The sequence below is a fragment of the Aythya marila genome (assembly GCF_965140915.1).
Source record: "Aythya marila genome assembly, chromosome: 1".
Classification (NCBI taxonomy): domain Eukaryota; kingdom Metazoa; phylum Chordata; class Aves; order Anseriformes; family Anatidae; genus Aythya; species Aythya marila.
In genome coordinates, this window is record NC_139042.1 from 115,065,484 (window position 1) to 115,077,103 (window position 11,620).

Here is an 11,620-nt window from a genome sequence, read left to right on the forward strand (position 1 = left end):
TTCTTTTCATGCTGGCTCTCATCCCACTCCCTGAATGTCAGTGCTGCAGTGTGCCTCCACAGTGCAGCTGCACGTGCATGCGCACATGCGGTGCACGTTCTCCTGCCTGTCATTTTGGGAAAGTAGCAGTAGATTTTGGCAGCATAAAAACATGACTGTGAATACCCCATCCCTGTTCCTGCAGCATCACTGCTTTCCACTTAAACGTTGATGTATTTAGGTCTTTTCAGGCGGATGGATGCTTTCTGAGAATGGCTTGAAATAAAACAATATAAAAAAGCCTGCCCTATGACATCAGTGCCTGTGAACTTAAGTAAACAGAGGATACCAGTGCCAGCTTTTCTAGGTGAATACCACTCATAGGTGGGGAATTTCCACAGCAGGCTTTGAGGTTGCACAAGATATTTTCGAGTGCTACTTCCTCCTTTCAGCAAACACCATTACCATGGTTATTTTCTAGATACGGGCCGATATTTAACTCAAGAGCTTGGTGTTGCTGGAAATGTCTGACTTTTGGATGCTTAGTAACAGCCCTGCCCCTCTGGAAACAATTGTTCCCAGGCAAGGCTGACAGGAGCAGGGTTTGATAGCTTTTCATTGAGAGCAAATAACAGTGTGAGTAATGCAAATCTTTCACTTAGAAAACTGGCTACAGTTTTGCTCTGTTCTTTTTCATTCCTGGTCTTAAGTAGTTAAGAGTGGTTGTACTTCAGTACTCCATCCCGGAAGCAGCTGAGACATACTAGTCACTGGTGTCTTAGCTGCCTGTTGTAAAAATTGTCAAAGGTGAATGTTTTGAGGTCAAAAGTACAGAATAATTATTTTTAGCAGTATTTCTCTTATGACTCAGTAATTGTGGTTGCTCATTCAAAATATTTTCTTGCTTCTGTAGCTTTCAAAAGATGATAATACTTCAAACAATATCTTAGCATTACTCAGCAGTAACGCGAAGAATTAAGTTGCAGATTGTAGGCATCCCCTGCATCAAAAATTTCTTATTCTTGCTTTAGCTGTTGGCCTGAAGTTTCTCACTCTATCATGGGAAGGGCGGGTCTGTTTTTTTGAGAGTTTTCTCTATCCTTCTGTCAGCATTGCTGGCCCTTGAGCATTTTATCTCCTTTTAAAAAAATCCATTTGGGCAAGATAACAAGCCGTTAGTCAGAAAGGACAGGACGATTGTGGAATTTTGCAGGAAACTAGTGCCAAAGAATGGTTGAGAAGGTTCCAAGAGGTTTTACAGCATCTGTTGGTCATTATTTCCTTTGTGATAGGAAGTGCACAAGTTCTCAGCATGATGGCAAGAGGGATTTCTGCCGAGTCTGACAAATGCTATCAGACAATGGTAAAAACAATGAAAACTCTGTGGTTTTAAGAGTGTCACTTACTAATTTTGCATTAGTTTGTGTAGCAGCCGTTTCATTTCAGCTTTCTGTAGAATGCCCTTATTATGTGCTCTAGTAAAACATATTTAGGGTTTTTCATCATCTTCAGCTGTTTAATATTGGCAATAAAGAATAAAACCTATTGTTCTGAGAACACTGCGTGGCAGAAAGGTGTAGTAGGTTTGGAGAGTTTTATTGCAAGAAGTACTTCGGTACCGTGACATTTCTGTTTTAATAAGAATGTACTTAACACTACGTGTGAGTTTGTGAGAACTTGATTGAAGACAGGATTGCAAGTAACTGTGTTAGAACAGATAGACAATTGAATATACAATTGTAGGTATACAATTAGATTTTCTCTGGTTGTGTGTAGGATTGACGTGCAGGTAACAAATTTAAACTAGTAGAATGAAAAAAACTTCACTTGAAAAGCTCTTCTGTATTACCTTAGCTTAAGTATAAAAGATATGCCTCCTCTTAGCCACATTCCCTTTATTGCTTCTACTTAGTCCTTGGCCTCTTACCTCTCTTAGGTGCACTGCTTTTTCTTCTAATGATCATGATTCCTTTCGAGCACCTAACGATGAAAATTCTGTATTTTGTAGCTAGAATGTCTCCTGCAGTCCTTTAGTGACTGCTCATATAGGCAAGGGCCAAAAACACAACAGAGGTAAAACAAATTCTCATTAACCTCAAACAGCATAAAAGAGCAAGGCAGGACCAGATTCTGTCCTGTGCCCATCAACAAAGGATTGTGTACTTCCATCACACTTTTCTAGTTTCACTGAAAATGTATGCTTTTAGTGTTTGTTCTACATTTAAAAGTTGTGCTGACATAGCAGTGTTACAGAGAGGAGTGGGTTTGAACGCTGTTTTTGCACAGTTGTGCTTGCAAGTCTTTCCTGAGAACTGCTTCCAGTTTAACTCTCAAATTCTTCTGCGATGTTGGCAGTTTGTCTCAAATTCTGACAGCCACAGCTTACACAGTTGCAAAGGAAAGTTTGACAGCATGACCTGAATGTAACTGCAGTTAATCTGTCTGAGCTTCTGCTAACCTGGGTGGAAAGTACCTGGTGCATCTCTGTAAGTGTCACATGCAAGTGGCCACTGCTGGGAGGGGAGGCCTGCTGGCATCATTTCCTGTGGGTGACACGAGGAGATGAGAAGCAGGAAGCTGGACCCACCTATCCCGCCGTATACCTTAGCTTCTCTACAGAGCATGAAGAAAACCCTACTGCTCTCACAGACTGTAGGACAAACCCGGTGTGATACTACAGCTACAGACAGCAGGGAGGTGAACACCATGGTGCTTGGCACCATTCTGCTGAAAGCAGCTCATCAGAATTCAGTGTCTCGTTGACCATTGTAACAAGGGGAAAGGAGGAAGTGGTGCTAAAGCCAGGCAGTAGCTTCTGTGCCCAGAATGAATCAAACAAAATGATGAAAATGAAAACCACACAAGCTGCTTACAAATTCAAGGCATCTGGTAGGCTTCATCTCTTGAATTGTTCCTGGGGGCAGGCTACCCAATCTGAGTAAGGATTACTTTTCCTATGTCACTATTTTTCTTTTTAACATCTTTACTGTGTCTCTTTTAATAATCTTTATACCCGAAGCCCTCAGAACTCTGGATGGACCTACTTATTTCTTTCTCTGCAGGCGACATTGCTGTGTTGCCACTTTCAAAACCCCTCGTGTTTGAACCACCTGTTTCTGTGGAGAAACTTCATTCTTACCTGCATCATGAAGAGCTGTAATGATTCACAGAGCTTCAAAGCAGGTTAACTTGACCTTTATAAGCATGAGGTTTGGCTAGGAGGAGGGAACATTCTGTTTGTGAAAAAACAATGTGTTGTCCCAGCGTGCAAGAATAAGAGAAATGGGAGAAGATAAGGCCGTATTACGAAGCCTTTAGAACAATGTAGTATTTCCCTTAAACCCTAGACCTTTATCCTATGGCCTTGCAGTAGTGGAGTCTCTCTGAACATCCAATTTTGCCATTCCTGATTTTGTCAGAGTGACCCCAACCTAGAGCTTCAAGACCGCAGCAATGAAGAGGACCCACAGCATACAGAATAGCATACTTGCTCTGCACCAGCAGAATAGGTCTGCATCTGAAAAGAAGTGTGGCATTTGTGTTTTAGTTCCTTGAAATTCAAAATGTTAGTGTGTAAGAGTGTGGGGACCTTCTGACAAGCAGAAGATGGAACTTTGCTATGACAGCAAAAATGCAACAATCGTAAAGGTGTATCAAGTAATTTTACAACACTCCATTTCATATCTCATCCCAGAGAATGATGATACTTCCTTTTCACTGTCGTTAAGTGTGCTAGCTCCAAAAGTGTCCTTTCTTGTACTTCTGTGATTGAGTATGCTTTACTCCATGCAATAGTTGTTTACAACACACCAGTCTTCTACTGGTTGCAAACACATTTATTCCAGACAATGGTGCCAGTGCTTATCAGTTCGTATTGGCCATTGGAAAACAAAAGGCAGACAAGAAGGCTTCTGTTTTCAGTGGCTGGTCAGGATAGTACTGGAAGTCACTTCTTGGTGCTTTTCACCCTGTGCTAGAGGACAGCTGCCAGCGCTCAGGGTCCTCTTTCATTCAGCACTGCCTTCCTGGAAGTGGCGTCCTGGTAGGGTCCAGTTGGGGCTAATTCTGGCACTGACCTCCCTTCCTTTCACAAACTGTGCAGTGATGATGTTCCAGGGAGCTTTTCACAGTGAGTCATTAGAGCCCTACAAATCCAGTTAAAACAGACAAACTTGTCAAAATGAGTCATATCTTTCAAGTGGTGATTGCTATTTTGAGTGACGAGCTTACATTACGCTTACCAGGACACTCAGGAACCCGTGGTGTGTAAACTTCCCCACTGATCTCCATTCCCACCGCGCGACCAGGCAGGGCAGCTGTATTACTCGTGTCACTGAATGGGTGCGGCACCTTCCTCTTCCCCAGATGGTGTTTCTGGGCGTACACAGCACCAGGTTGGGAGGAAGTGGCTTTGGGTGTCTGTGAAACGTTGCCTCAGGCAAAGGATGTCATTGCTCTCCTTGGCCAGCCCTTCGAAGCAGCCTGGACATCCAGTGCCTCTGCCTCGGAAGGAGCTGGAAATGGGACAGGGAAAGCAAAGGCACCTGAAACTGTGCCAAGTGTGTGCAGGGAAGAAAGGCAGGGTTAAGGACGTGCTGGTCGTAGTCACTCCCATGGAGGATGGGCTTGGAGGACAGGAGGTGGTCAGGAGGAACAATTGGACTCGCACACAGGGAGAAAGCAATCTCAGAAAAGAAACGAGAAAGCTGCAGCATGGGAGAAGTCGGCAGTAGCTGGATGAGGCTGCTTTTGTGATTCAAAGGGGCAAAAAGGAGCTGGAATTGTGGAGGAGGAAGTCAGCAGGGAAGCAAAAGCACTGGAGCAAGTATATTTGCCATGAGAGTAAAGAGCAAGAAGGAAGCACGGTTTGTAAGAAAAAGGAATTGTGTGCTTAAAGGAAGGGATGGGGAGAACAGATTGCAGTGAAATTACAGTTTGTTACAGTGTTAACATAAGTTAGCTAAAGTTGTACGTTCCCCCCAGCATTCGTGTGTGCTCCTGTCACCACACACCCACCCCAAACACTGCTCAGTTTACTACAGCTACTTTCAGTGCCCCAAGGCCAGAAGAAGGACATCAAAGGAAATGATAAGAGAAAAAGCTGGAGGACAAGAAACAGATACACTAGTAAAGGAAATTATGAACGGAAGAGGAGGGTGGAGGAGGAAGGCAAAGTCTGGTGAGCCGAATATGCTGGAATAATGCTGTTTTTCTAATAGACCTCATTTGAGAGGAGCTCTTTCAGGTTGTGGTCTCTGAATGGCTGGAGCTGTTCCAGTTGTGTTGCAGGGAGATATTACAGTATCTGCTGCAGCCACAAAGAAACAGTTAAGAGCAGTGTAAACTGTTGCAAGAGTACAAGCAAGAGTTTGCTTGTGACAGTTACAAACAGGTAAAATTGTCCTTGTTTGGCTACTGATTGAGGGGAAAGGGAAAAAAATCATACTGTAACCCTTTTCAGGGCACTATTTTTCTCTGTTGTCTTGTGGGTTTTTTTTGTTTGTTTGTTTGTTTTTCTCTCGTCGTTGGACATTAACTGCATTGATCTGCAGTTACTCAATAGATAAAGAGGAGTTCATTTTTCAGTGCTGTATGTTCAGCATTTTTTCAGGAAATAGTGAAATTAAAAAAAGCTGTGTTATAGGTTTCGCAGTTCACTGATGATAACTCTAGTGGAATTTCTGTTGGATACTTCAATTTTTTCAGTCTGCAAGTTCATATTTGGTGTCAAAGGGAAAAACTCACAATTACCTCTTCAGGTATGCCAGGTTTAAAGGCAGTTATATTTAAATCAAATTTAGCTGGAGAATCCTCCACCTGCTCCTTGAGGAGAGGCATAACCTGTGTTTAAAGTTGCTGCACAAAATTCGGGAAGTAACTTTGTCCTCGTTTCCGTACTGTCCCTCCTCCAAACTGAAGCCCTGTAATGAGGAGCTGGTTGGAAATACTCCCGTGGAACCGAGAGCAATTTGAACAACACCCACGTGCTGTGACTGAAATGCTTCTTTTGAAGCTATCAATCGTAGACCTTGAGCTGGGTTTCAGCTGGAGCCCTGCCTGCCTCCCTGGCACCGTGCCCCAGAACCACAGACCAACCATACGCCTGCATGCCTTGGGCCTGGGCCAGGCTGCCCAGACTGCCTCTGGCTCCACGGCTCTGAGGCGGACCCACCAAGCTGGGGGTGGCAGCGTCTCATCGTCAGCTGCCAGCACTGACTCTGCCTGCGGTCCTGGGAGTTCAGCTTTGCTGCTGGCTGAAGCTGCTGGAACTGGAAGCTGTGGATAGATTGGGTTGCCAGGTTTGTTTCCTCAGCGGCACCTTTCTGCCGCTGCCTCCACGCACAGCTGGGGATGTGCAGTTTGCAGGGCAGGCTGAAAAGTAACCCTGTTGGACCCCCTCTGCCCTGCCCCCAAATGCACAAGCATGTAGTTGGCTCAGCAGTTCCCTTCAAAGAAAGAGAAAGCAAAAGGTAGGATGTTTTGGCTGGCAGACCACAGTTAGACCTGCTTCAGCTCGTGGTCCAGCTGCAGGCTGCATGGCCAGCCTGTGGCTGTCCATTAGTTTAGTGGCTCCTACCAATAATAAAGAGTTTCACCAAGCAGGCAGGTCCACAGCACATAGTATCTATACTAAAAACAAAATATGCTGCTATTTATTTCAGTACTTGGTGCTTCTTGCATTTGCATTTGCTTTTGAGAAGCCCTGTCAGAGAAACAATTAAATGAATTTAAATAAATCTCACAAAAGCTTTTAATTTCAATGAGGGATAGATTCCCCCTGCTCCCATGCATGAACCCTTCATGGCTAAATGAAATATTGGACAAGAGAATAGCAGAATGCCAGCCCTCTTTATTTTGTGATATTGTAATAATAATGATCTCATCTGATATTATTACCCTGTTTTATACTCATTTTGGCCTTTTCCCTTTTTCCACAGAACATCTCCTTTGTAGAACATCTCCTTTGTCATTCATTGATTTTATTCGTGTAATAGCATTACCCTGAAACACAGGCTAGACTGAGGCTGATGCACATAACCACCCAAGAAGACAGAGCAATCACACTCACCCACGGTGCTGTTCAGTGTAATATCTGTCGTGTTCACCGAAAGCTGCACCTCCTCTCTCTCTCTGTTGTGGGCTCTAAAATAAGCAGAAACCATGAGCTCGGGGAGTCTGAGCTAAACGGGGCAGGAGGCAGAGGAAGTGAGAAACTGAGAACTACCACACATGTTTACCTTCTTCCCTGCCATCCATATCTGAGCAGGCACTAGGACACCAGGCTAAATCGCTCTTAGAATAGACCCAGTACAGCTGGTTTCATGCAGCACCTGAGTCTGGCTCTGGGAAGTGGTGAGAATTAAAACCTGAATCTCACGTAATTTTCGTCATCAACCGAAGCCTTGACAAAAACCAGACCGTCACTAATCATATTGAGCATTCACTGGGGAAACGTTCCTCAACCGGTTCCATTTCCCTCTTCAAGCAACTTTGCTCGTGGTACATAACGCTGTATAGAAATAGCATACATGACATTATACGCACATAAAAATTGCTCTAAAAATGAAGCACTTGCTAATCTTGTGTGGACATTGTGCTAAAAGTGGTATATCCATCAAAAGGAAACCAAAATCCATTTCATGCAAGCTCATCAAGAAAACATACACAATATGCAACCATTTCACAGCTGCCAAAAGAGATCAGTCTAATTTCTTTTTTTAGCTTGAAGGGGAAATCTAACCAGGCAAAGCTGGTGAGAGCCAAGAAGGCTATTAAAAAAAAAAAAAAAAGAAAAAGAAAAAAAAAGGTAGAAACAATTCAGAATTTCATCCAAAGGCAGAAGAGTTTGTCAGAGCAGTGCATGCACTGGGCTAAACAAAATAGTGTGGTTGCATGTGAGGCATGTCAACTATGGGTTTGTTGGAGTGTTATTTGTAACCCTGGGAATTAGAGCTATAGAAATCATTTCAAGCACTTCTGTTTCTGGTATTCCTCTGTCCTTTTCTATCTTTCCCCCAGCTCTGTCCCTTTCTCAGCCCTCCCCCACACAACAACTGCCTGCCAGCTGGCGATACTTTCCTTTGTCTCTCTGCAGAGACCATTAGATCCAAGCACGTCTTGATGAATTTGAGGATATCATCTGCTTGTGCGTACTGAGTAATCAACAACTTCCACAGGACAACAGCTCTCACTTAGCTTCCATTCTCTTAAGGATATCTCAGAAATGGCATGAGTTGTTTAAATGTTTTAAATTGGCACTGAGCGAAGCCCTCCTGCCCTTCTCCCCACCGGTCTCCATGAGAAGCCCCTTCAGCCATAAGAGAGGCCAGATAGTGAAACCATTTGGAAAAAAAATGGATTTGGATGGTGGGCAGGGTGGCTGGGTGACTCTGACCGAGTCACCAGTTCTCCCTCGGCAGCAGGGTCACAAAGCAGAGTGGGCCAGGCGCAGGCTCCTTGAGGGGCGCCACGTCAGCTGTCAGACAAAAGATGTGACTCAGATGCAGCTAGGATTCGGCATTTTTCCTCTCCAGGAGAGTGCAGTTAATGGCTCTCTTCAGGAAGAAGTGACTCCATCTGGCTTTGGCTCCCAGTGCACGCCGCCCCAGCAGACGCTGTGGAGATGTGCTTACATTCTCATGTTGTCCGCTGTGCAGTCACTTGAGGCCCGCAAGGCATCCAGCCACTCAACCTCTCAAGACCCCCGTCACTGCCTCTGGAGAGAGTGAAGTGTCCCTAGCTAGGTATTCCTCAGATAAGAGGAGTGGTGTTATTAGAATTACTACAGTGCCGTTCTGCTGCCGGTGGATTCCTTGTGCTCGGTTACCTACCGCAAATTTAATCTGTGAGCATAACAGGCTTCTCGCCGTGTTTTCACAGCCCGGCTCTTCAAAGTAAAGCCCTTTGTTCCCAGCTAGGAGGATAAATGGGTTTTAGCTTCATTTTCTCAGAGGGAAGCTTATGTGATTGTGCTGTCTGTCATCTGTCTACGCCGATAAGTTTTTAACTGCCACAGCCAATTATAATTATTTCCAAAGAAAAACATCTCCAGAGGCAGACATCTCCATGATAATTATATTTCTATGGGTTTTGTGAAAGAAGGCAGCAGACTGGGTTGGGGATGGGGAGGAGGAGGGAGAGGACAGAGCACAAGACCACAGTGTCCTGCAAAGGGAATCTGGGAGATCTCAGCTGTCCCCTCAGCCTGGAGAGCCTGCGGGCACTGCAGTGCTGGGCGACACAAGCGTCCCTCTGAACGTCCCACAGAGGAGCAGGCAGCGGCACTATTTGTGCCCTCGAGTTGTACTTGCAGGTGGCAGAACTTGTATGGCAGATGGGGTGGGCTGGCCACTGCCCCCCGGGGGGGACTGGTGTGCTCGGTATGGGTGGAATATGCTCTGTGCTGCAACTAGCTGAACATGCTTAGCGATGGCATTGCTAATAAAATGTGGTGGGCAACACGTGTTCTGTGCTCAGAGACCTGCTCATGACAGCTGCTAAGGCCAGGTTTGAATATTTAGGTGATGGAGCCGTGGTATTTAAAGATCCTCAGAGCCTAATCCTCTCTGAAATCAGAAGGGACTACGACTTACACTGCATCAGAAGTTAGGTCTTTAAACACCTTTAAAGCTGTCAGCCTTCCTTCTCTAATACCTTAGAACAACTGACCCTCTCTCTGAGCAAATCCTGACTGAAATGAAAGGTTTCTGGAACTGCCTTTGAGGACAGAGTAGAAAATTACAGTTTTGGCACAACGTAACCATTCCCTGGAATCCAACACGTTGTTTCGCCGTTACATAATTTTCCTGGATGTGTCACAACGCCTAGGGTGGAAGACCGTGTTCACCACCGAGATACCATAACATATAATTTCTATCAGCTCGCTCATAATCTGACCCACATCTCCGGGAGCCTTGTTTCAGCAGAGGGCAGCTGCAGATAGCACCGCAGACAGTTGCTCTGTTGTCATCAGTCTGCCACAGGTGAAGCCGCTGCTCTGCAAAGGGAACCGCACGCGCCTTGGGCACGCAGTAAGAAGTATGGGTAAAAGCCAGGGAAGAGGGGTGTGAAAGAAGCACCGTTTCCCTAAAATTGTTTTGAAATGGATGAAAAATGACTGCATATCAAACAACTGTGAAAGGTTTGTGCTTATTCACAGCATTCCTTTATTTTTGACTAGGTGTGCAGCAACTGTTCCTGAAAGTTAATTCAGGCTTTGGTCTCTTGTAATGCTTAGAAGCCCATTAATATTTATAAACGTTGCTCTAATTCCTTTTTTGCCCTCTTGCCCAGGCAGGATCTCATAAGAAAATTTTGCTGCTTTTTTTTTGCTTTTTTTTTTTTGTCGACAAACTATGATAAGTTCAGGGCTAAGCTTGTTCTAAAAATGTCATGTTCTGTAGAGCTGTGATGTATAGCCTTTGGTAGCCTGCCTCTGCCCCCAAGATGGTTCTGAGTTAGATCTTAGGCCTGGAGGAAATGATACGGAGCCTATTCTCAGCCCTGCCACTGGCTGATTATGCGACTTTAGTCAGTTCATTTAACCTCAGCATGCTTTGGTTTCCAGATCAAAAAAAAAAAGGGGGTAACATCCTCCTTTGTGACTGCTTTGCGGTGCTGGGAGAACAAAGTATTACCTATAGTGTTACTATAGTGCTGTGATTTCCAGATGCAGATGGTTTCTGTGAGCATTGTGACACAGGGCAGCACGTATGTCGAGCGAGCCCATGAACACAGAGGTCAGGCCACTGCTGAGGGAGACAGCTCTCACAGCCAGTTTGACAAATCTATCCACAGATACTCTTTGCCTTAGGCACACAGGCTTTTATGTCACTCTTCAGAATTTCCCTGCCAGCTAGGCCCGTCGCTGCCTCCTGTGCTCTGGTTTGTGTGTGTGCTGCATGCCTGTAGCAGCTTCACTTGCTGCACACAGATAACAGATGATCAATGGCACTCCGAAGAGCTGTAAACCAGTATAAAATGGCAGATCGGTGCCTAGTAATGGCACTGAAATAGCTGCCTAATTTAAAGAGAAAAACTGTGCCTCGCAAGTCGTAAATGAGGGACTCATGCACAGTTTTGAAAATGCATGAACCATTGCTGTAGGAGCACTTGGGCCCACTCTGCAAGTCAGATGTGGGGCTGGCTTTTCATAGCTTTCGAGATGTTCCTGTGGCAAGCTGTTAGAGTGTGCGGGGTTTGCTTTGCACACCTAGCTTGGAAAGGAGAGCAGAACTGCCTAACATTTCTCTCAGTGGGAATCCAGAGCCTCCGAACCGCCTCATGCTGCCTAATCCAGTTTCGTGAAATTCACATCACAGGGAGGCATCACTGACCTTTCTCAGCAGCAGCAGGCAGAGCACAGCTCCCTCCAGAAAACCAGGGAAACTGCATGCACAGAGAGTTATTTTGGGGGGATTTGTGAAACCCTGCTCAGGAGTACAGGAGGCAGCACCTGCCTCAAAGCAGCACCCTCTCGCGCAAGACTCCTGGCTGCATGAGCTTTCCAGTGAGCGCTGTTCAGCTCGGAGGCGAGCGTGGGTGCCTTACGCGCTACCTTAGCAACAGAGGCGTGCTGCAGCTGTGGCCTCCTGCTCTCCGCAGCAGGAGCAGAGCCTCCCCACAGCTTTCTGACAGGCGA